Below are 6,000 nucleotides of genomic sequence, written 5' to 3' on the forward strand. Positions count from 1 at the left end.
CCTAGGGTGTTAATTAGAAAAAGGTCTCAATTATTCAATTTAGGGATTAGATGTTATTATTCTTGAATAGGGATAATAACATAACTTAGGGATCTCTACGGAACAAGTTAAATGAATAAATCGTCCGATTCGGAGCCAGAATAACAAGTAAAGTCTAAGTGAATTTTTCCTTAGGTATTGTCTTAATTCAATCGATATTCCCAAAAGCAATTCCGTAATTCCATTCTCAGTGAATTCTTAGTTTAGATAATTAGTTAGTTAAAACAAAAACTTCTTTATTCTTAGGCTAGATAATAAAAAGACAGTCATTACTAGTACTTTTAGTTCCTTTGGGTTTGACAATCCGGTCTTGCTAAAACTATACTACTGTTCGACAGGTACACTTGCCTACATCGCGATAATAGTTAGTTTCAAGAACGATTAATTATAAATATTTAAAACCTATCACAAAATCACGCGATCACCATTCTATATGGAGCTATCAAAATCGTAGTAGTTCGTGGTACTAACTCAATACCAAATTCAACTTCTCGAATCGGAGGTAATCTCGGAAGTTCTTCAGGAAACACATCAGGGATTTCACAAACAATAGGCATTGATTCAACTTTCTTTTCTGTTACTTTCAAATCAATCACATAGGCAAAATAGGCTTCACAACCCTTTTTCATATAATTCTAAGCTTTCATCGACGAAATCACAACCGGTAACCCATTCAAATCACTAAACTTAATTCAGATTATTTCATCGTTCTTTCTTCTCAAATCAATAGTTTTCGATTTGCAGTTCACAATAGCATCATGCAAAGTTAACCAATCCATACCCAGAATTATTTCAAATTCGTCGAATGTTAATAACATCAAATCAGCCGGAAAACATGAATATCGAATCATCAACAGACAATTCTTACACACTTTATCGACCAAAACACACCGGCCTAAGGGGTTCGATACTCTAATTACAAATTCAGTAGACTCTACAGGCAAAGTCTTACTGCTCACCAAGTTCATGCATATATAAGATTGTGTTGATCTGGGATCTATCAATGCAATCACAGAAGTATCATAAAGAGTAAATGTACCCGTAATCACATCTGGAGACAAAGCTTCCTCACGAGCTCGAATGGCGTAAGCTCTGTCAGGTGCTCTAGCCTCAAATCGTACAGCGGTATCTTTAGTTCCCCTCTGGCTGCCACTCACATTGCCCGTATTTCTAGGTGATCTACCTCGAACTGTATTGCGACTTGACCTCAGATTTTGCACAATTTCTTAATCAACAGACTCGAGACAATCTCGAATAAAATGATCTAAAGATCCACATTTGAAACAAGCCTGATCATACAGTCTACAATTACCGGGATGTCTTTTACCACAATGTTTACACTTGGGTTAACCAGATTTGACATTTTCGACACTAGCAATTGAAGTAGCTAGAGTTTTAAAGCTCGAATGCGATCTAGCACGATCTCTACTCGAATGCCCCATATTAGCCTTTGAACGGCTGAAATCATCTCGGAATTTCTTTGATACAGACTGAAATGATTTACTTGCAGATCTCTTTCTCACATCTCTAGCTTTTGAGTCAGCTTTTCTATTCTCTTTCCCGAGTTCTTCAGCTTTACATGCTCGTTCAACAAGCACAACAAACTATTTTATTTCTAGAATCCCGACTAACAATTTGATATCTTCATTCAAGCCATCCTTGAATCTCTTACACATAATTGCTTTAATCGATACACATTCTCTTGCATATTGACTCAATCTCACAAATTCTCGCTCATTTTCCGTAACAGGCATACGGCCTTGTTTTAACTCAAGAAACTCTTTATGTTTCTAATCGATGGATCTCTGACTGATGTATTTCTTTCAGAATTCAGCTTGAAAGAAATCTCAGGTAACTCGTTCCCTCGGAACCATAAATATCAATGTCTTCCACCAATGATACGCTATATTTCTCAGAAGTGAAACGGCACACTTAAGGCATTCGTCGGGAGTACATGATAATTCATCAAACACTATTATCGTATTCTCTAGCCAGAATTCAGCTCTCTCAGCATCATCATTAGTAGTAGCACGGAATTCTTCGACCCCATATTTTCTAATTTTACCGACATGAGGCTTATTCAACTGAATCGAATTAGACAAGGACTTGTAGAGGATTAGCGGGGGTGAAGGTTGTGGCATAGCGGGATTAGTTCGGATATATTGGGTGAACCAATCGTTCATCATTTGGTAAAAGGCTTACTTAGTGTCTCCCTGGTGACTACTAATAGCCGGTCTAGAATCAGACGGCGCAGTCCCTTGAGCGAGAGCAGACGCATTGCTTTCAACATCGTCAGCTACGGCTCGTTCGGCATCCATTTACTATATAAAAATACACTTTCATTGTTAGGAATCATCACACTATCGCAGTTCATAAATATAACATGTATAGCTAGACTCACATACGCTACGTTAGTCTTAGAATTGACTAAATCGTAGCTCTGATACCAACCAAATGTAATACCCCGAACCCGTATCCGTCGTTGGACTAGGGTTAAAATGCATTACCAGACATATCGATACATTTAGCATTCATTTCACAATCATCATAACATCATAGTCATACATCAATAAAAAGACCCTTACATGGGTCAACGAGACCTTAAGCCACTTCTTCTTCATAGATACGAACACTAATTAATACCAACTTCAATTTCAACTGTCCATTTTTCCCCTACCACTTTTCATATTGCAACTAGACTCCAAGTTTATTTCCTCATCTTCCGAGCCATTTGGAGTTTATTTGTGACAATAGTACAATCTAAATGCTAAGTTTGTCTTACCCTGTGTGTATCTGCATGGGCAAATCAAATTACAAAGCAACCTCCAAACTACGTGTGAAAATATAGTCAATAAAGCTTTTATTTGCAATGCATATAGGCTTCCCACCTGAAATAGGAAATTGTTACTTATATCCTGTACTGAATACAGAACATCCAATCAGAATGCTACTCACTTTGTAAAACTTCAAAAAGACCAATCTCAGCATCCTCTTTGGTGACATATGGATTGATTTCTAAACCACTGCAGTATGCAGCTATGCTTTTCAAGCCAACAATCTCATTTGCAACTGTAACATTGAGTTAAAGAAACCAATTAAAACAGTAAGCTCCTCTTTATCTGTTCATTGTTATCAATTCCCAACTTCAATAACCATGAATTGGTAATCAACCAAAGTTACATGTACTATCTTCAAAAATGTTTCGGTGAATGCATCCAATGTCCAATTAGATCCATCTGGCATCTCCTGTAAACATACATAATACCAATGATAAAAAAAAAAACCAAACTATTGAAAGCCCGATATTACCAAGAAATCTTAAGGCGTAATTGGATTTAAAGATGCAGCTTAGACCAGGATCTCAACCTTGCAAATTATGACTAGACCCTCAAAAGGCATAAGTCATTGGAGAATTTATTGTGGGTCAGTGCAACTCATAGAAGAGGATAAGTTTCAAAAATAAGTCTTAGAGATTGCATCCAGTATAAGTACAGACCAATATGAAAGATGTATAAACATACCTAGCAAACAGAACCAGGACAACTTATGAGGACAAAGTGAAAACGTTCACTAAATCAAAACAGACAACCACACTTATGCCAGCAGCATATGAAAACATGGGTGAATATCAATAAGAACTTAAAAAGAAACTTCTCAAATTTGATACCCTGGTATATTTCTCTCAGGTCTAAGTCTTCCATTTAATGTTTTCAAGAAAAGACAGACATATCCACTTCATATTCACTCTGCATACAGGTTCCCTATACCAAACCAAACCAAACCAGCAAGCCTTAATCCAAATATATTTGAGGTTGCCTACAAGGACCAAGACATAGAACCAGTCACATCAGGAACACCGTCCTCATCTTCCACTCATTCCTTCCCGCAACCATACTCCCTTTAAGTTCTAATGGTTTTATATCATTATTTATCACCCTCCCTCCCTCTCAGCAAACTAGTTGCCAATATAATACTCAATTATAAAATTGATATGAATATTCCTCCCCTCAGCAAATGGACTCCAGAACATAACTGCTAACTTCTCAATAAGGCTATCTTCTATGCCTACTCATCTAAATATAAATATATAATCCCATGCTTCTAAAATGTAAAAAGATGTAAAAACATATTCACTAAAATTGCGTTTGTGTGTGCTAATGAATCTGCAAAGAAATAAAATGTAAACCATGAATTAGCTCCATGAAATAGTATGCTGATAGATTTTAAATCAGAATATAATATCAAGTTGAAAAGGAAGATTCAGAAGGTTTCCTACTCCATCAAGAATCTCCTCAGCCAGGCGTTCAATTCTGAGTATCCTAACAACAAATGGAACAAAATTTTTATGCCACCGAATGTCATGCTTCTTGTCAAGTTTCAGTCCATCATCAATGAGAATAGCCGAGATTCCTGCAGCTTTAAATCACTTTGAACTAATGGCTTGCAAGCCAGATGATCTGCGATACTGTTCCACGGCATCCAATGATGACTCAGACACTCAGTGCCATAGAGTTCTGCAATATCCCTTAAACTCCTCTGCCAAAAACCAAAATTTACGCAGTCAGAATATAAGGATAGAGCCCAACTTTCAAAGCTATCTGGCTGAAGATTGACATTTACTACTTGTTTACAAATTGTTAAAATTTAACATCAATTATAACATGATTAGTCTAATTAAAGGTAACCCGCTCTTTGTTATTTAAAAAACTGCATTTTCTTTTACTTTTGTAGAAAAAAGTGTCTTCTTCTATTCTACAAGTAAAAGCAAATAACACAAAATCCAGTATTTGTTTTAGCTGTTATTCATTTCCAAACGGCAGCTTTTCAACATATTCCCAGAAAACGTCAAGAAAAGTTAACTCTTCTAGTATTATTTTTAAACTTAGAACCAAAACCAATCATGATCCCTAATAATAAGCTTAGAAAGTAAAAGATTCATAACTGGCTCTCCATGGCTCCATCTATTATACAAATATAAGAAACAAGGCATTAAAGAATTTGAATGTCGTTTGAAACTAGCCCAAATCGAAGTCAAACAAAACACAAATACTTATACAGCTCAATGAAAACAACCCAAGTCCCAAAAGCTTCTTTTTAAAAAAAAAAAAAAAAAAACTCCATCTGTTTAATAGCACTAATCAACCAAAAAAAAAAAAGATAAAATGGGATGATTTCTAATAATTAAAAAGAAAAAAAGATGAGGGTGTATTTGCCTTGAAAGAGAGGGAGTGAAGAGCAAAGGATGCGGCGTGGCCAGTTGCTTCAGAAAGTGAATTGATGAAAGGAAAAGAAGAATCCAAAGGAACAATATTGTGAGCATGAGAATCCACCACCTCTATTTGCTCTATGGCTTCTCTCAACTCTGCAAATTCCATTCTTTTTCCTCTCTAAAATACCAATTTTTCAACTTAGTTCAGGAAGCAGATGAAAGAAAAGTTGCTTTTAAAAATCTTAGCTCAGTTTAGTGAACCTTTGGCTTGGGGAATCCTGCTTTTATTTCAGGCGGCTCAATTCCAGTTTCAGTCCAGATTATCGTTAAACAGAGAACAATTCTAATAGTGGTCATAAAAATCCACATTATTATACTAAAGTAGAAAGATTTTTTTTAGGGAATTAAAATAGAAAGATAAAATTTTAAATTTGGCTTAATCCATACTTTAGTCACTCAAGTATACTATTTTTCCCACTTTGGTCCTTAAAGTTTTTAGCCCACTTTAGTCCCTAACGTTGTTTGACATTCCTAATTTAGTCCCTAATATTATCAAACATTTTCAATTTAGTCTTTTAGACATTAAAAAAAGATAAACTAAGATATCTAACCAATCATATGCTACCACATATCGTACAATGACATAATTATGATCTCATCATCTAAAAAATTAAAATATTTTAAAATGAAAAAATTACAAAAATATTAAAATTATTAAAATTAAAAATTAAAAACAATATAATTTTTTCTAA

The 6,000-nt window shown here is 35.1% G+C and overlaps 1 pseudogene; it reads right to left on the bottom strand.

The window, feature by feature from the left end:
* Window positions 1-2,609: 2,609 nt before the first annotated feature.
* On the bottom strand, window positions 2,610-5,621 carry LOC108481410 (uncharacterized; annotated as a pseudogene).
* Window positions 5,622-6,000: the final 379 nt, after the last annotated feature.

This window comes from Gossypium arboreum, chromosome 1 (genome assembly GCF_025698485.1).
Source record: "Gossypium arboreum isolate Shixiya-1 chromosome 1, ASM2569848v2, whole genome shotgun sequence".
Classification (NCBI taxonomy): domain Eukaryota; kingdom Viridiplantae; phylum Streptophyta; class Magnoliopsida; order Malvales; family Malvaceae; genus Gossypium; species Gossypium arboreum.